Source organism: Martes martes (assembly GCF_963455335.1).
Source record: "Martes martes genome assembly, chromosome: 2".
NCBI classification, from domain to species: Eukaryota; Metazoa; Chordata; class Mammalia; order Carnivora; family Mustelidae; genus Martes; species Martes martes.
Window position 1 is genome coordinate 194,465,839 of NC_137889.1, and position 21,352 is coordinate 194,487,190.

The 21,352-nt window shown below is 34.1% G+C and overlaps 1 protein-coding gene across 1 annotated transcript in view; it reads right to left on the reverse strand.

Moving 5' to 3' along the window:
• LOC308339296 (sulfotransferase 1 family member D1-like) overlaps positions 1-14,648 on the reverse strand; it is a 34,327-nt gene extending 19,679 nt beyond the window's left edge. Inside the window, exon 1 of the mRNA XM_080797816.1 lies at positions 14,521-14,648. The gene's annotated coding sequence lies outside the window, so the exon portion shown is untranslated. The remainder of the gene's footprint in view (positions 1-14,520) is intronic.
• Positions 14,649-21,352: the final 6,704 nt, after the last annotated feature.

Genomic DNA, 21,352 nt, shown 5'->3' on the forward strand with positions numbered 1-21,352 from the left:
CAACAGATATCTTGGCTCTTTACACAGTTTGGCTATTATGAGCATTGCTGCTATAAACATTGAGTTGCAGGTGCCTCTTCAGATCACTACATTTGTATCTTTGGGGTAAATACCCAGTAGTGCAATTGTTGGATGGTGGAGTAGCTCTGTTTTCAACTTTTTGAGGAATCTCCATACTGTTTTCCAGAGTGACTGCACCAGCTTGCATTTCCACCAAGTGTAAGAGGGTTCTCCTTTCTCCACATTCTTGTCAACATCCATTTCCTGACTTGTTAATTTTAGCCATTCTAATTGGTGTGGGGTGGTATCTCATTGTGGTTTTGATTTTTATTTCCCTGATGCCAAGTGATGTTGAGCATTTTTTCATATGTTTGTTGGCCATTTGGATGTCTTCTTTGGAGAAATTTCTGTTCATGTCTCTTGCCCATTTCTTGACTGGTTTATTTGTTCTTTTGGTGTTGAGTTTGGTAAGTTCTTTATAGATTTTGGATATTAGCCCTTTAATAAGACACTTGCATATATCTCTTGGTTGTCTTTTGGTTTTGTTGACTATTTCTTTTGCTGTGCAAAAGCTTTTTAACTTGATGAAGTCCGAAATGTTCATTTCTGCCTTTGTTTCCCTTGTCCTTGGAGACATGTCTAGCAAGAAGTTGCTGCAGCCAAGGTCAAAGAGCTTGCTGCCTGTGTTCCCTTCAAGGATTTTGATGGATTCCTGTCTCACATTTAGGTCTTTCATCCATTTTGAGTCTATTTTTTGTGTATGGTATAGGGAAATGGTCCATTTTCATTCTTCTGCATTTGGCAAAAGATAAATATTCTTACTAGAATGAGTTCTTCCTTTTCTTTTTTTTATATTTGCATATAAATTTACTAAAAATGGATTCCAAATTTCTATGACAATACATTGAATACAAAAATAAGAAAGACAAATGTGCATAATTTATCATAATGAATTGCATATATGGTATTTTTAAACATTACTATTAAATACCCTAAATTCCAATATCTTCTACTTGGCAGTAGTATAATAATCTTACTCAAAAGTCAGCATGTCATAAAATAAGCTAATATTAATATTGCAATCCCTGTAATTTATTATTTATTTATTTATTTATTTGGTTGGTTGGTTGGTTGGTTTTGGTTTCAGGTTTTTATTTAAATAAATAGTTAACATATAGTGCAATATTGGATTCAGAGAAGTAGAATTTAGTGATTCATTACTTATATATAACACCCAGTGCTCATTGTAACAAGTGCCCTCCTTAATACCCATCACCCACTTAGCCAATCCCCCTGCCTACCTCCCCTCCATCAACCCTCAGTTTGTTCTCTACAGTTAAGAGTTCCTTATAGTTTGCCTCCTTCTTTTTTTCCCCCTTCTCCTATGTTCATCTGTTTTGTTTCTTAAATTTCACATGTGAGTAAAATCATATGGCATTTGTCTTTCTCTGACTCTTATTTCTCTTAGAATCAATTCTTCCTAATCTCTGTTTGTAGTGCTCAGTAGAGATTATAAAATAAAATGTCAAATTGACCTTTCATTTCCAAATTCAAAGCCCATTGTTAATTGAACTTTTCTCTCCCAGAGATAGCAATGGCCTTCTTGCTTGTCTCATTTTCATAATTGTGCTTGGCTTTCTGCCTGCCTGGAACATGTAGGTTGTTGGGGGTTTTTTTGGTTTTGTTTTGTTTTTCGTTTTTTTTGGTTTTTGGCTTTTGGTGTTTTATTTTTGGTGGGTTTTTTTTTTTTGTTTGCTATTTTTGTAAGTGACTCTGGTTTTTGAGAAGGTAATCTTTTTTGAACCATCTTTGGGAACCCATCTTACACCTGAGTGGGGTTATTTAATATTGCCAGAAATATTTAAAATTAAAAATATGTATGCAGAGTGAAAGAAGCAAATTAAGGATAATGTAGTTGGATAGGTAGACCAACCTATAATGTCAATTAAGTTACCACCCAATTCTTTGAGGACTTGAGAAAAAATTATCCTTATCTTATACACCCTCTTATAAAACAAAAGTCAACTCTACAGGCTATTCTTTTCAGCAGTATTTATGTCTGCTTAGTTTTCCTAGATCCTTTTGGTAAGCTAAAACCTTAAAGTTATGCTAAATTAAATGATGAGTTAAGTTTAATTAATGTCTAGGGGGCACCTAGGTGAGTCAGTCAGTTAAGCATCTGTCTTCCGCTCAGGTCATGATCATAATAATTTGTGATCTCACTTAGTGAAGTGCTATAAGGTTGTTTATAATATTTTTGACAAATTTCCGCAAATCAAATTCTAAATGAAGTCTTTTTCACTGGAATATTTCTTTTTTTCTTTCTTTTTTTTTTTTTTAAGATTTTATTTATTTATTTGACAGACCCAAGCCAAAGGCAGCCACTTAACTGACTTAGCCATCTAGGTCCCCTGCTATTTTTTTTTTTAAGATTTTATTTATTTATTTGACAAACAGAGATCACAAGTAGGCAGAGAAGCAGGCAGAGAGGGGAGGAAGCAGGTTCCCTGCTGAGCAGAGAGCCCAATGCGGGGCTCAATCCCAGGACCCTGGGATCATGACCTGAGCCGAAGGCAGAGGCTTTAACCCATTGAGCCACCCAGATGCCTCTCACTGGAATATTTCAAAGGATTTTTAAATTAATCAAGTTTATTTGATATGTAATTTACAAGAGAAGCATTGTCAAATAAGTAATACTAAGCCTTCTTTATACTGTATTTGTAAGATTGTGGCACATGTAGATAAAGCTCATTCTGGTTCTGCAAAAACTGACCCCTCGTTTTCTGACTTTTGCCATCCTGATGGCCTTGAAACATGGCAATGGTCTGTTTCAAAATCAGAAAGTAAAATGAATAAATAATGGTTGTAAATTAAAGAATGTTAGGACTCTGGGAAAACCAGGACACCTGTTTGGTTTTTCCCAGTTCCCTAACAAACCCCATTTTTCAGTTTTTGTAGTTTTTTTACCCACCATAATGCATTTAAGATGACTCAAATTATGAACAGACATTGGTGGAGAGTCTTCTGCAAAACTGTAAAAGCAGTCTATCAGCAATGTCTGACTTTTCATGTCCTTAATTTTGGAAAAATAATTTTTGTCTCCAGAGGCCTCAGACTCCTCTCTCTGGACCCTTTGAACACCCACAGCTGGACTTCATTCAACTGCCTCTTAGTGTGGGTTATCAATATGCTCTAGTTATTGGATGAGTGTTTCCCAGAGGGGCTGAAATTTTCCCCTGCTGCAAGGCTAATGGCCCCACCGTAGCAAAGAAACTGTTGGAAAGTGTGTTCCCCACTTGGAGTATACTGTGCATGGTCTCCAGTGATGGAGACACCCATCTCACTAGATAAATCTTATGAGCCTTAACAAAAACTTTACAAAGTTCTTAAAATTCTTTCAGTATAAAACCTTCTGCTGGTCCCTTGTCATCTTATGCTAGTATGACCAATGACTGTAAATCTCTAATATCTTATGCTTGAGCCTGTTACCAGCAGGTTAAAGAAGGCTTTTGGATCTAAATTCATGGGATCCTGCTGGTCATAGTCTGGATCTCAATGACTGGGTGTTGTAGAACATCTTCAGAGGAAAACAGCCCTCAAGCCCCATCAAAAAGGACCTTACTGAGTGCTCTTGACCACTGACACTGCTACAAAACTAAAAGGTATTCAGCCTTGAGTACACATCACATAGCTGAAGAAGGTTCCATATGACACCTGGTCATGGAGATCCTGAAGACCTCTACAACAAATTGATGAGGAAGAGAAGTAGCTGACATTGAGATAGACTGCTTCTATCCAAGACAAAAAAAGTCAGGACTTCATACTTTATTTTTTTTTATTTTTTTTATAGACATATAATGTATTATTAGCCCCAGGGGTATAGGTCTGTGAATTGCCAGGTTTACACACGTCATAGCACTCACCATAGCACATACCCTCCCCAATGTCCATAAGGACTTCATACTTTAAAAATGAAACTCTTTCTCCTTTTCCTTTCCTTTATTCTAACATTACCCTGGAAAAATAATGCCCTCATCTGTATCTCCCAGGTCATTGCTAAGTCAGGGAAGGAGGGATGGGGTTAACCATTTAAAAAAAGAAAAAAAAGTTTATATGTCAAATCTGAATGAATATGCGTAGCATAAAATATTTTTTATAAAGATTCAAAAAAGAAAGACAACAAATGGGGACATTAGGAAAGACCTGGAAAAGGATAGTAACATTTGAGATAATATATGCGGGGTTGGTAGTATTTTAATGAGCATAGACATTAGGATTATTCATGACAGTGTGCAAGCATGAACAATGGTAAAGGAGAAGAGAAGTATAAGATATGTTCAGGAAAGGATGAGCAGATCATGTTGACTGAAAGTTGCTATAGGTTTAGGAAGGTGTCTCGTGCATTCATTGACTCTTTTAATGATACCCGGTAAGTGCCATCCCTGTGCCAACAATTGGCCAGGCAAAGGAGAGTAAAGCTTTTTCCCTCTATAAAATTTGCTATCTAGTGGGTAATGAAAGACATGACTGAAAAATTGTCCTTATTGTGGACAGCTGTGAATGTTGGACTGCCCAGTTTGTACTCAATTAATAAAGAAACAAAGGGCCACTTAAGATTTTGAACAGAGGAATCATGTAATTGAACTAATATAGAAACGTGAGGAAGAGTTAAGAAGTGATGAATGTAAATAAGGAAATTTATATAATTCTCCTTATAACTTTCCGGTGCCCTTGCAATGATCAAACACAATGTAAGTGATTAAATCCATATATTCTGAATTTCTCCTCTCTTGATTTCCATGTTATCACATTCTGACTGATCTCCTATCTCTTTTTTAATTCTCAATTTCCCAAAGGAATATTCCTATCTATTTAGGCCAGAAGTGTCATTTTTCTTTGGAGTCCCATATTTGGCTCTCTTAGTTCCCCAGAAGTTCCTCAACTTCTCAAATTCAGTAACCACAGTTTAACTCATTACCTTTGCTCACCACTGAACTAGTTCTTGTCCTGAATTCTTTGTGTATCTCATATTCTGGTGATATCACATTCATTTCACTACTCAAGTCAGAAATCTGTGAGTCATCTTAGATACCTTCCTTCTTGAATCTCCTTAATCCAGATGGCTCATAAATCTGATTATTTTCATCTTTGAAGTATTCCTGGGAAAAGAGCTTTTCTTTATGAACAAGCTTAGTGGTTTACACTGTAAGGTCTGTGGATTCAGAGTTCATATGCCAGATCCGTCATGTACTATCAGTGGGACTCTGGACATATCATAAAGACAAATTTCAATTTCCTAATCTTAAAACAGAGTTAATTATTTATTTAATTTATAGAGCTATCTTAGTGAAACAAGATGATGCATATAATGTGTATATTGATAAAACATAGGGTATATTTGGTAAGAGGTAGCCATTATTAATTATTATCATAATATATATCATTATATATATGTATATAATATATCTCATTATTATGAGTGCCCCCAAATTTGCCTTTCTTTATGTCCTTTCAGTCATCCACCTTGTACTGTGACAATGGTCTTAAAATTAGTTTTAGTTTCTTATCTCCAAGCTCAGTTCCTCTCCCTCCACCTGCCAACCACCAGTATGATCTTTAAAACCTGATCACAACCCCAAAGTCAAAAGGATAAAGTGTAAAGAACTTTTTCCTGGTTTTCACATTTAATCTCTGCCACCCTGTTTATCTCTTCCTCACTTGGACGTTAGCCTCCAGCAACAAGGCAATGAAAAAAACCATCTCTATCTCTCTATCTATATCTCCATCTGTAAAGATAGCTCCACCCCTCACATCCAGCTATAGCACCAGCATTTTCTGTCCTGGAGCTGATACTCCTCTCTTGTGTATCTGGAAAACTCCTATTCATGCCTCAAAATCTTACACACATTTCACATCCTCTGAGAAGACTTCCTAGTGACCTAAAGACAAAATCGATTACCATCTTTTCTCCATTTTCATATCCTGAATAGACTGATACTACTTCACATATTTCAGTGTGTTGTTATTATCTGTTTACAATGTCTGTTTCCTTGATTAGAATTTAGATTCATTGTCCCAATATTGGAACAAATATTTGATTTTGTAATCCCAAAACCTTTACTTTATTGATATAGATAAGCATATTGAAATGAAATGAAGCTTATGCAATATTCTAGGTGGAATAATCAGGGATTAAATTATTTTATCTTACCACTGTAATTATAATTATTAAGCCAGCACTTTGGGATGTCCTGAAAAGTATCAGTAAGTCATACATCCGATCGAGAAGGAGCTTGCATTCTAAATTATTACTCAAAATGCACACACATTTACACACATTTACACCGATGTACACAGACACACACGTGGACACACACATACACAGCCCTGCTTTAATGAAGCATTTTGTTATTTTATTATTTAATTCCTCATAAAAATGCTCTAAGTTTAGTCCTATTATACCCATTTATCAAGGGAGAAATTAACATAGAGGAACTTGCCCAGATCACACCGGTCAGTAAGTAGCAGGACTGGGTTTGAACCCTGATAGTCTTGATTGCAAGGCCAGTGATCTTAAGCACGATTCTATACTACCTTCTAAGTCTAGACACTGAAGACTTAATTCCTAATACAAGGTGACATTTAAAAAGTGCCGAACTATGTGGAGGTAGTCATCTAATCTGTAGAACAAAAGGTGTGATTTGATTTTGACTGTGAGGTTTGGCTAATAATAGATATAGAAGACTATTCTAGTAGAAGAGAGAAAAAAAACAGTATTCCTTTTTCCCCAATGTCTCACACACACTAAAGTACTTTATAACTACATAGAGATATCATCTACTAAAATGCATATGAAATGATTTTTAGAAAAACTGAATCATGCTAATGATTTGTTTTAATAATATTTATCCTCATTTATTCATATGTTTCATCTAAAATTTTATTTGGAACAATTTCTAAAGGGAGAAATTGTACATTTTTAACTTTGTTTCGTGTGTGAAACTGTATAATGAAATATTTTAATTTATATACAGTTCTTTGTAACTTTTGCAGTATTTGTGTTTTTAACAATATTTGGTTATTATAAATTATATATTAAAGGTGATCAGTGTGTGTATTTTAATATTTCCTCAATCTGATTCAGATTTTGCATGAGCTTAATATTCTAAATTAGCATCATGACTCCTAAAAAGCTCTAAGCAAAAGTATTTGTGTAAAACATGCAGTCATATTTAACTTACCTTTAAACTCCTGAGAGCTTTAAATGAATATCCTCAAGTTAAGAATCAGAGCCAAAAAATCATTAAAAGAATGGTATATTTGAGTTGCACAGAACTTACTATGTGAGAGAAATTGAGTAGATGAGAGCTCAGGATATGTTGAAAGAAGATGATTGTTTCCCTTGGGTCTCTTTTGTTTACTTCTCTGAAAATGTCCCTTGAAATATAACTTCCTCTGGAAGGTCATTATAAGCCCTTGGAAACTACTTAATATTCTTTGCACTGATAAAAGCCAATGTTAGACCATGTTAATTGAACAAAACAACTGACTTTCATGCCCAATAATGAGTTAAAATAATGAAATCTTGAACCTGAGGATATGATGTGCCTTAATCATAAACATATTAATATTAAGGTCACAATAACCAATACGTTATTCTCCTGGAAAGTGACAATATTTTGATATTCAACAGATTCTTGGCCTAAATGGGACAGATTTTATTAACTCCTTTTTAAATGTGTAGAAACTCAACTATTTCAACAATACAAGGAACCTGAAGAGAGACATTTTGGCACACACGGCTCTCTCACGGCTCTCCCTGTATCAGCAGTAGAGCCCTGAGCTACTCATCTCATGTTTCTGAGCCGTATTTCACCGGTCTAAAAAATGTGGGAAATGCACAAAATTGTCACTCCTATTTGTTTCACTTCTAACATTACATAATTCTAACTAAAATGAATATATGCTTTAAGTCACAAAATTAGAAACAAGAAAGGAGGAAGATGTTTAACAGAACACTCTATTGCTAAAAAATTCTGTTAGGGGCCAATAATTAAAACACTGCTTCACTTCTATCAAAATTCAAAGTGCACGTTTATAAAAGCTTCCCACTCATGAAATCTCAAATAATACAGAATGTTCTATATTTCTCACATGACCGTGGCAATTTATCTCTGTAATAAATTATCCAATTAGTTGCCTTTCGATTGTTGTTTTTTGTTTATTTGTTGTATACATAGAAATGAGGCCATGTTCTTTTCCCACACATTGTATCTTAGAAATGATTGTAGCTTATGTTGTCAAATTAAATGGCTAAGATAATATGGTTTAACATTAAGGCATAATAAATGAAGAATATTAAGATTTATGGGCACTTATAGTCATTATAATTTCCACATTGTGTATTTCCATTTCAACTTAATAGCTTTGAAATTCGTAGTATCATTGGAAATTTTCAGAGTGTAAGAAACTTGCCCTATGACACAAAATATATATATGGTAAAGTCAGATTTCAAATCCTGGATATTAACACATCTAATGGTGAAATCACTCACTTTGTTGCTGGAAAGGCCACTGTTAGAAAAATCTAGAACTTACCAAATATGCAGTTTGGGGCAAGTGAACATTTTTTGAGCATAGAACACTTTATCTAACCAGATAGTATCCATTTCATAGAATCATTGTCATTGTGTCATGGTCATTGTTATAATCTCATAAATGAAACTAACTAGAATTTAAATAAAACTTGAAAAAAATCTCATAAATGAAATAATTTAATGTGTATGAAAATGCCACATGCTAACATGTATTTCTAAAAGAGTTATCATATTATCACCATTTATACCATCATAATCTCAAAATTCATCCTCTTGTTTATTTTCAACCCTGACTCAAATCAGGAAAAAAAGAGATTCTCTTTCACCTGGAGAACTATTCTCCATCCCTGATTCAGTCCCATGAAAAGAGATTATGGGTCAAGGTTTTTAAACCTAATCTACGCTTTATAATCAGTCTTGAGCAAGTAATTAACCCTAAAAGTGCTTGGCAACTTTAGCCTTTAAGTGGAGATAATTGCATCTGCCTGTCTTTTCCATCTCATACAGATATTCCCAAGTTAGATGGACCCTATTACTTGATATCCTCAGGCCCTCTTTGTACATAGGCAGGAAGTACTGGATGTCATCTGCTACCAGTCACTCTTTTATCACCAAAATCTTTTATATAAGAATTTGATGGTGAAGAGTTAATTATACTCTTCTCCATCTGCAATCCCCAGGGCCTAATAAAATCCAGAAAACAGCTCTCCAGTACCATAGCAATGGAAGAGAATGGTGAGGTCATCTTTTCAGTTCCTGAAGCATAAACAATTCTGCTTTAAATTGGGTCGGCTTGTTTGTAAGCCTAAATGAAATGTTAGGAATAGGGTAACAAACATGTATCTTCCTTAAAAATATAATTGTGTCATGTGTGCTTGTGTATAGGTTGTTTTTTTTCTTTATGTCTATTTTGTCTTTGTTTCTTTCTTTAAAATTTGGTTTTTCTGTCACCATGGTGCTGTATGATTTTACCTGAAAAGTAGGAGATTTGGATTTCTCCTTCAGAGAGATAGTATCTACAGAGTTGGAAAAAAGTTGAACAAAAGTTTCTGTTTTATAAGATCAAAAGGGGCAGGGGTAGATGGGAGAAGGTAGAGAAATAAACATTTCAGGAGCACCTACAATGGATTGAAGCCAGTTTTCAAAAGGACCTTTCAAATGTGATTTTGAATAATTTATGTAAATTTTCTTTGCCAGATTATTCTCATCTGTAAAATGGGAATTATTTCATGTCCCATCACATTGAATAGCTGTAAGAATTAAATAAGTAGGGATGCCTGGGTGGCTCAGTTGGTTGAGCATCTGCCTTTGGCCCAGGTCATGATTCCAGTGTCCTGGGCTTGAGCCCCATGGCCCCTGCTCAGCGGGAACCTATTTCTTCCTCTCTCTGCTGCCCCTCCTCTTGTTCCTGCTCATGTGCGCATGTGTGCACATGCACACACTCTCTCTCTCTCAAATAAATAAAATCTTTAAAAAAGAAGGAAGGAAGTATTTGGAACAATGTTTGACATAGAGTAAAGATCAATAGAATATTAACAATAAAAATAACTTTAATAATAATTTACATTTATAACAATATTTGAGATAGATATTATTTATCCTTGTCTTTCAGAAAAGGAAACTGAAGCTTGGAGATGTTATAATTCCCAATATCAAACAACATGTACATAGTGAAGTAAAGAATCACAACCACAGGCAGTAATTTCTCTGACATCAGCCATAGCAACATTTTTCTAGATATGCCTCCTAAGGCAAGGGAAACAAAACCCAAACCAAACTATTGGGACTACATCAAAACAAAAAGCTGTTGCACAGCAAAGAAAACCATCAACAAAACAGAAAGACAACCTACTAAATGGGAGTAGATATTTGTAAATGATATATCCAATAAAGGGTTAATATCCAAAATATATAACTAATTTATAAACTCAATACCAAAAAACAAACCAACTGATTAAAAAATGGGCAGAGGACCTGAATAAACATTTTTCCAAAGAGAACATACAGATAGCTAACAGACACATGAAAAGATGCTCAACCTCACTAATCATCAGGCAAATTCAAATCAAAACCACAATGAGCTATCACTTTACACCAGTTAGAATAGCTAAAATCAAAATGACAAGAAACAAGTGTTGATGAGGATGTGGAGAAAAAGGAAGCCTTGTGCATTGTTGGTGGGAATATATATTGGTACAACCAGTGTGGAAAACTGTACTCAGTTTCCTCAAAAAATTAAAAATAGAAATACCATATCTTCCAATAATTTCAATATTGGGTACTTTCCCAAAGGAAAAAAAACACCAGTTCAAAAAGATACATGCTTATCCTATGTTTATTGCAACATTACTTACAATACCCTAGATATGAAAGCCACTTAGGTGTTCATCAATAGACAAGTGGATAAAGAAGATATGGACTACTTATCAGCCGTAAAAAAGATGAGATTCTGCCATTTGAGGCATCATGGGCAAACCTAGAATGCATTATGCTAAGTGAAATAAGTCAGAGAATACTGTATGATTCCACTCAAAAGTGGATTCTAAGAAAAAAGAAAAGAAAAGGAGAAGAATAAACAAACAAAAAGCAGAATCAGAACTATAAATAGAACAAACTGATGGTTGCCAGAGAGAGGGGTATGGGTTTGGGCAAAATAGTGAAAGGGAGAGGGATAACACAGGCTTCTAGATATGGAATGAATATATCATGGGAGTTAAAGGCATAGCATAAGAAACAGGCAATGATATTTTAATAGTGGTGTAACAGGACAGATGGTAGCTACACTTGTGGTGAACCTAACATAATGTATAAACTTGTCAAATCACTGAGATGTACACCTGAAATTAATATAACACTGTGTGTCATCTATACTCAGAAAAAAATCATAACTAGTTTCATGGATTCTGAAGACCATCTTGTTCCTTTTTTGTTTTTTTGTTTTTCAGTTGAATAATTAGGTTTTCTTCTTTAATTTGATAGGAAAGTATTTAAAGTTTTGAATTTGTCCCTGGTCAGTTTTGGCCAAATCCCAGAGACTTTAATATTTCCAGGTTTTATATACATTTACAACATAATTTGTATTTAATTATATGATGACTGCTAACCTATAGATTATTTTAAAGAAAATGTATTTGATTTGTTAATTTAATTTGTTGCATATTACAATATTTTTTTAAATTAAATTCTCTATGTTAATCTGCTGGTCTAAAGCATGTAAACATCATAAATTTTGTATTTTATATCTGATTGTGATTCTGTGTCCATAAATGATCAATTTGTTGCAAGTTATGTTGTCTATTGATAGTATAAGCATAAATATGTGTATATATATATATGCATATGTACAAATGAATTCAATATCAATATATTTTTAAATCTCCAAAATCTTTTTAAAATTTAATCTATTAGAAGATTAATATTGTATAAGATTTCCCTCTGTACATGTTTCTATCAATTTCTTTCAAATTTTTAATATATGCAGTATATGAGTTTTTCTTTTTACTTTGGACATATGCTTCCTAAAACCTAAAATTGTGATTGTGTTTATTATGGAATATAATATTTATTATCATAGATTCACCTAACACTTAATCCTTTTGATTCCTATCTTATGAGACAATAGCATTGTTACTTTTGTCTTCTTGGTCTATATTTGTTATCTGTTTCTTAACTCATCCTTTAAAAAATTGATATATATGTGTGTGAGTACTGAAATACTGGTGTATAGATATGTGTGTGTATATCTGTGCATATACATATATATGTATGTTTATTCTGTTTTAATGTTCAAACCAACTTGAGCACTTTCGTTAACAGAAGTATTTCATCATCTTCCTTTAAAATATTTCCTTCTTCACCTGGGTGGCTCAGTCTCTTAAGTGTCTCCTTTCAGCTCAGGTCATGATCTCAGGGTCTTGAGATTGAGTCCCCCATCGGGCCCCCAGCTCAGCAGGAAGTCTGCTTCTCTCTGCCTGTTGCTCCCCTTGCTTGTGCTTGTGCTTGCTCTCTCTCTCTCTCAAATAAATAAATAAATAAAAATTAAAATGTTTCCTTCTTATCTGTCTACAACTTCTATGGGTACTGTGATTTTTACAGCGCAACTTTCTTTGGAGGCTAGGATACAAAATTCAGTGTCTTTGAGAAATAATGACATTTATATAGACTGAAAGCATTGAGTTCTGCTGAGTTGAGAAGAATGGAGGTAGATCAAGCCTTAAATCCACATTGCCAAGGACACAGTGGCCCATGTGGGCTGGATCAGACCTACAGAAATTTATCTGAGCAATGTCAGATCCCTTATTCAAATCTTCTCCAAAACAATAAGTTTCTCTTCTCTGTCCTCCTCCTCTCTAAAATCTATTCTTAAGAAGTGGTGCTATGAGATGTGATATAACATGTACGTTGTGAAGCTTAGCAAAGCTTCAGTTCTTTACAGAAGTAGATGGCTTTGGCTCAATTGTGTATCTTAGACAGGAACATGTTAGGTTCTGCCTGGACACAGATCCTTAAAAGTATTTTGCAAAATTTTAAAAGCTTTGGAAAGCTACTGCCTATTGACTTGAGATCAGTTTCAAACTCTTTTATTTCTATCAAGTTTCAGAACATAAGAGGAAGTTGCTTTTAAATGCAATGAAGAAAGAAAAATTTGTCAATATTCCAGAGAAAACAGAGTCTAATTGTTGTTGAAAAATACCCTCTGTATACTCTCAGCCATCATGAAATACTAAACGAGTCATATGACCGCAAATAAACTTTTTTTTTTTCTTAAGCCACATAAAATACCTCTTTTAGTATATCTGGATATTTAGGTATCATATGATACTACAGGCTTCAATTACATTATCCCCATTTTCAGTGGGGGATATAGTGATTTTAAAGTTCTGTATAGCTTTATACATGTTGATAGCTAACAAATCTACATAACATTAAAGTAAAAATATTTTTGGGAACATTTTCAGAACATTGACTTACAAATTTTCATGTATCTGAGGAAAATATTTGTATCTTTTTAGAAAAAAGAAAATGACTATAAACATTTATCCATTGAAAAACTTGCATTGGTTGGTCACAGACATTGATTTAAATACATTAATCCAACTTAACTAGAATTGCTTTAATCAAAATATTTGGATTTAAAGTGTATTAAGCTTTTTCATCTGTTGTTAAAATGTAATGCTTAATATTCTCATTACTACAATAAGAATTTAATGATATCAAGTAAGTCTTCATTCATTAGAACTTTCTCTACTGACATGGGGTTCTTAGACTATTGCTTTGATAATAAATTCAGGGGAAAAGTCAAAGAGCTATAGAAGAGACCATTCTGAAGTGACTATTCATTAAAGTGACAATAGAAGTGTGCATGTGAAAAAAAAAATACAACATAGCTCAACTCTTACCAAAAATTTATGGAAATTGAAGAACACATCGCTCTAGTGGTTCTCTAATTTAAAAATTAAAAGAAGGTCATACATATATTGTAATGAAACATGCCATATAGTCAAATTATATTTGAAAAAAAGAAATAAAGCAGTCATCAATGGAAAATGCATTTATCTAACATCTGTGCAATACAATTATTTGGGAATCTCAAGAAGTACACAAAAGCTGACTTGTATCTTTGCCTAGCAGTGGACCATACAAGAATATTCCTTTGAACTAAACAGAAACTGGATGACTAATAACCTTTAAAACTGTTTTTTAGTTTCACAAAGCTGAAGTTAGTAGAGTAGACTACGCAACACAATTTTAAATATGGAAAATAATCCTGTAAGTTTCTGACAGAAAATCTGGACCTAAGAACCCCAAATATTTCCCTTCTTATAGTAAAATTTTCCATTTTTCACTTTCTAATTTTTCAGTTGTTAAATTAGTTGTATACAAAATATGGGCACTTTAAAGAGAGAGTTGACAAGTCACTTACCAGATGCCTGTCTTGAGGAACTGGAAGTCCAGATTTTGTTTCTACAGAAATTGAGTACCAAAAATTTCCCTCTGTATATTGTTTAGGCAACCAAGACACGCATGAAGAAGGCAAACGTTAAAGTCTGTGGCGTGTTATGAGGTCAATGATTAACTGTAGAAAATCTATTATTGGTTTAAGTATTAAATGCTTAAGTAAGGCTCTTTGTTATTACTTGTGGTAGTAGATAGAAACAAAGAGCCCATGGAAATCTCCTAAGCCTGGCATTCAGAATTAATTCCTATCTAATAATTATGTGTAGTAAATAGAAGCCTTTTATTTTTACTTTTGCTTCTGACTCCAACTGTAAAAGCCATACAAAACAGTCACATGCTGTTTCAAGGCTCCTGTGCTCTCATTAGTAACCCTTATTTAAAGGTGCTTTATCTGTACCTCTAGAACTGCATGGGCAAGTCAGACCAGCAAGAACATGTTCCCTGGGTAGAAACGGGGAAAAGGATGGGAAACCCAGGAAAGTTGTAATATATTCTTTTCCTTAAATGATGCCTGTACTATCCAGAGGCAGATCTGTATATCACTTTTTTAAGCTGCTGGTAATAGTGATGACTGTGGTAAAAATTCTGTTTCAAAATAGAAAAAAAAAAAACGGTTTGAAACGATTGCCATTTTCCATATGATCAAAATATTATCTGTGATGTGGTTTCTTTTGTCTCTAGATCTTTATAACATGCTGCTGACCAAGGGCAAAGTTATTTCAATCTGTGAATTTATCAGTCTGTTCAAAAATGGAATTCAAAGTTGAAACCTCTCATTCAACAAAGTATAAAGATGTAATTAAGTATGAAGATCTAAAGTATAAAGATATATCATTATCCTTTGTGAACATCCCAGTGCCTTTGACTGTACTGGAAAAATCTTAAGATTTTATCTTGTAGTCTGCTTCAGGGAAGAAACTAAGAAATAACCTGAATGTCACACTGCTATGGAATTATAGGAAGACAAAACAACTGGAGACAATTAGATACTTTTCACAGCTTAGTCTGAAAAACAGGGGGAAATATTTCTAGTTTGCCTTCCCCCAGGCTTTACAGCTAGAAAATGATCCTCAGGCTCTTATCATGTCTCCAGTTATGTCCCTTAAAAGAGATTAGAGATTTATGTTCTAGAAAAATTGCAATTTAGGGATTCGGGATTTAAGGTCACTAGATGCTGCTGAAGAAAATGTGTCATTAATGAAAAGAAGGGAATTAAGTGATGAGACCCTTCAAGTTAGTTTGATAAGAAGGATGCAGCCCACCTAATCTGATCTCATAGGAAAGACCGAGGGAAATAATCAACTTAAGTTCATTCTCCTCCTTCTCTCAGATCTTCTGTCAGATAGAAACCAGAGACACCAGCATCTTGTTGATGTAATCCATACACAGCAGCCTCATAGGGCAGAAAACAGGATGAAATCTGGAGGGATAAACTAAAGATATCCCATATAGTAAAATTGCCCTACTTTTCAGAGGGTCTATTTTCCCAAACTCTAATTATTATTTGTTTAAAAAGCATTGTCAATTTGATTTCTGAAATAATATTTTAAATATTCTTTTCTGTAGGGTTACATTTCATAAATAAATATTATTTAAGAATAAACTTTACAAATTTGCAGAACATTGTGTGTATATACATATACACACATATGTATATACATATATACATACATATCCTATATATACATACATATATATGACTATGCATAACCAGAATGGTGGTAACACATCAGCGGATTTCATCCTACCCTGCTCTCTTGGACAGGACTGAAACTTAAGGCAAGATATTTCAAAGTTTAAATCTCTGGTTTCTTATGCCTGTGTTAGTGTGTATATAGTACATTCTCTGGATGATCTTTAAGGTATGGAGCAAGGCATGGTATAATAAGTTATGGTATGAGAAGTTATCGTATGGTAAGGTATGGTATAGTAATGTATGGTACTGTGCATTTCACAAGCCTTTATGTGATGAACTCAGCATTGTGTGATAAATTCAGCACTTTCACCAGAAGAAAATGACTAACTGACTGAGCCATAGTGTGGCAGAGGGTTAAGAGCGAAACTGGGAAATGCTTGGACTCTTCATTATGAAATTCTTTCTGTAGGATATAAAATCAATGTCAACATTTTTGGTAATAAAAGGTTGAAAAAGGTGAGAGAAGACCATGGGAGTTGATGATATTAATATAGGCAAATATTCATTATTCTCCACTTTACCTCTGAAAGAAGTATATTATCCTGCCCAGCAACTTTGGATTTAGGCCATGATCTCTTTGACCAATTAAATGTGAGAAGGAAGAACATGCCAGTGATGCTATGAGAAGCATTGCGTTTTACCATGGATCTCTTGGTTTTTGTCTACCATGCAAATGAACATGTCTCATAAAAGGGCTGCTCCTTCACCCTGAGACGCAAAATGAAAATACATGTGTCAGAATCTTAGCCTGTCTAAATTCTGGAACCATCGCAGACTAAAAACAACATGAACAAGGAATAACCCTTTGTTGTAGTTAACAAGAAGTTTGAGATTATTACACTTCTTTAGTAAAGCTAATACAATCTCTTTTGACAGAACTTCCCTAAATGGTTGCTAAGTTGGAGACTAGTTTAATATTCTTCCTATGAGCAGTTGCTCTAAAATATCTCAATAAATATGGCCATTCACTATAGCATAATAAAGGAACTAACCAACAAGAAGGTCTAACAATTGTAAACATATATGCCTCCAACTTGAAAGCATCCAAATATATCAAACAATTAACAAATAAAAAGGAACTTATTGATAATAATACGATCATAGTAAGGGACTTTAACGCCCCACTTGCATCAATGGACAAATCATCTAAGCAGAAAATCAACAAGGAAATAATGGCTTTGAGTAACACACTGGACCAGATGTACTTAACAGATATATTCAGAACATTTCATCCTAAAGCGGCAGAATGCACATTCTTTCCAAGTGCACACAGGACACTCTCCGGAATAGATCACATATTGGGTTACAAATCAGGCCTCAACAAGTACAAAAGATTAAGGTCATACCATGCATCTTTTCTGACCACAACGTTATGGAACTTGAAGTCAACCACAAGAAAAAATTTGGAAAGATCACAAATACACAGAAGTTAAAGAACAGTTTACTAAAGGATGAATGGCTCAAACTGGAAATTAAAGAATAAATAACAAAAATAGATAGAAGCACGTGAAAATGAAAATATGCCAATCCAAAATCTTTGAGATGCAGGAAAAGAGGTCAAGGGAGGGAGGTGTATAGCAACATAGGCCTACCTCAAGAAGCAAGAAGAGTCTCAAGCATGTCACCTACCCCTACACATAAAGGAGCTAAGAAAGGAACATAAAGCCAGCCAAAAAGGGAAATAATAAAGACAAGAGCAGAAATAAATTATATAGAAGCTAAAAAAGAGAAAAACAGATGGTGAACCATGAGAGACTATGGACTCTGAAAAACAATCTGAGGGTTTTGAAGGGGCGGGGGGTGGGAGGTTGGGGGAGCCAGGTGGTGGGTATTAAGGAGGGCACATATCGCATGGAGCACTGGGTGTGGTGCAAAAAGCAATGAATTCTGTTACGCTGAAAAGAAATACAAAAAAAAAAAAAAAGAAAGAAAGAAAGAAAAAGAAACTAGGAGATGTTTTTCTTTGAAAAAAAACTATATGCCAACAAATCAGACAGTCTGGAGGAAATGGATAAATTCCTAGAAACATGTAAACTACCAAAGCTGAAACAGGAAGAAATAGAAAATTGAAAAGACACAATCAGCAAAGAAATTTAATCATATCTGATAAAAGGTTAGTATCCAAAATATATAAAGAATGTATAAAACTGAACACCCAAAAACAAATAATCCAGTTAAAAATTAGGCAGAAGACATGAATAGACATCTTTCCAAAGAAGACATACAGATGGCTAAAAGGCACATGAAAAGATGCTCAACATCACTCATCATCAGGGAAATACAAATCAAAACTACAGTGAGATACCACCTCACACTAGTCAGAATGGCTAAAATTAACAACACAGGCATCAACAGTGGTTGGCAAGGATGCAGAGAAAGGAGAATGTTCTTACACTGTTGGTGAGAATGCAAACTGGTGCAGCCACTCTGGAAAACAGTATGGAGATTCCTCAAAAAGTTGAAAATAGAACTACCCTACGACCCAGCAATTGCACTACTACATGTTTATCCAAAGGATACAAAAGTACTGATTTGAAGGGATACATGCACCCCGATGTTTATAACAGCATTAGCAATAATAGCCAAACTATGGAAAGAGTCAAATGGAGAAGAAGTGATCTATATCTATATCTATATCTATATCTATCATCTATCTATCTATCTACACACACACACACACACACATATGTATGAATGATGGGATATTACACAACCATTAAACAGAATGAAATCTTTCCATTTGCAATGATGTGGATGGAGCTAGTGAGTGTTATGTTAAGTGAAATAAATCAGAGAAAGACAAAAACCATATGATTTAACTCATATGTGGAATTTAAGAAACGAAACAGGTGAACATGGAGTGGAGGAGAAAGGGGCTAACCAGAATACAGACTCTTAACTATAAAAAATGAACTGAGGGTTACAGGAGGAGAGGTAGGTGGGGAGATGGGTTGAATGGGTGAGTAGGATTAAGAAGGGCACTTATGATGAGCACTGGGTGTTTATGGTATATACGTAATGAATCACTAAATTCTACATCTGTAACTAATATTATACTGTATGTTAACTAACTGCAATTTAAATAAAAACTTGGGAAAAAAAGAAAAATAAATGAATCTGGCCCTTTAGAGACAACTTTGGTTTTGATATTTGGAGATTTGGAAAATTACTAAATAATTCAATTAAAATTAATGTTCAACAGTTTCATGAGTTGACATAAATAAAAAAATAGCATTTTCATTGGTAAATCAGTAAGGAATTTTTAAAAAATTCTTCTGATAACAGATATACATATGTACCTGGATAGACATTCATTCATTCATCAAATACACATCAGTACTACAGTGAATAAGTCTCCTTTCTATGCCCTTTGTTTTGATCAGTGAATAACACAAACTCCCTGTCTCCATGGAGTTTAATTTGATTTGGGTTAGAGAGAGACAAAAAAAAAAAAATGTTATCCTTGGTTCCTTGGTCAAACTGGAGTCTTAATTTTACCATTTTACCATAATTTCATCTTAATTTTACCATTTCTTTTTCTTTGTAATTGATTAGTATTTTCTGGAGAGATACACTTAGTATTTGCAATATCCTGTTCCACACTGGGTTAGTTACATATTGTAGTGTAACAAATTACCCTAAAATACAGTGGCTTAAAACAACAAACATTTATTATCTTGTACAGTTTCTGAAGGTTAGGAAGCTTCAAATGATTTAGCAGGACGGTTCGGTGTGAGAGCTCTCACAAGTTTATAGTCAAAATGTGGGTGCTCCAAAAATCTAAAGGCTCAATTTGAACTCAAGAATTCAATTTTAAGATGCTTGACTTGCATCGTTGTTGGCAAGAAGCCTCAGCTCCATTCTGGTCAATGACAGATGACCTCATTTATGTGCCATGAGGGTCTGTCTACAGAGCTAAGTGTACTTAGGACAGGACAGCTTTTTTTTTTTTTTTTTGATTTCCAGATGTTAAAGGGATAATTTTTTTAGTTGAAAAGAAATTGACATATAACTAGATTAATTTCAAGTATACAACATAATTCGATATTTGTACATATTGCAAAAATTACAACAATAAATCTGCTTAACATCTGTCACCATACATAGGTACAAAATTCTTTCTTGTGATGAGAATTTTTAAGATGTACTCTCTTAGCAACTTTCAAATATTCAGGACAGAATTATTATTATTATTAGGAAGACTTATATAACCTGTGTTTTAAATGAGTCCTGAAAACTTTAGGCCACAAAAGTATGCAAATTCCTCTTTTTATTTCTTTCCCTTGAAAGCGGAAGCATTGCTAAGGGCTAAGAAGCTACTGGGGTCTGGCAGGCAAAAGCGTGCTTGGAGAATGAGAAAGTGGCAATGAGGCCAGGGGTCAAGTAAGGGGAAGGACAGAGAAAGTGGCCAGGATGATCATAGGGTTGGGGGAACTGAGCAAACAAATAAGTACATTAAAGATAGTGGGAACAAATTTACAATTTTGGAAAATAAGAAGGCTATACAATCCCTTGAGGTTTTGGATTTGTAGGTATTAATATAAACTTGCATTTTTTATAATTTGTATAGTCAGACTTAGAAAGAAATATGTATGTATTTATAAAAACACACGTGTGTGTGAATATCTATGTTCTTTGTATTTGTGAATGCATAGTGAAATTTAATGAAACATTCAGAAAAAGACACAGGAGAAGGGTAAAGTGAAAAACTGGATACAGTGGTTATTGACAATTCTCAAATGCTTCTGACATAAAGAAGAACAGAAAAATGTAGGACTATCTGGAGGATGTTTGATGCAAATATTTGTTGTGTTTTAAATTGTAAGATATTTCAACATTTTTGCTGATAGGAATTGATCATGCAAGAAGAGAAAATAATGAGGATACAGAGAGAAATATCAATTGCTAAACTAGATGACAGGTGAAGAATTGAGTGCACAAGTAGAGAGGTTGGCATTAGTCAGACACCAAGGACTGTTCCTCTGCAGTAAAGGAAAATTCAGATTTTAAGGAGAGACATTTTTGTTGTTGACGGTAGAGAAGCTATTTTTTTTATTTGCAATTGGAAGAAATAGCAAAAATCCTTAAAGTACTCTTTCTA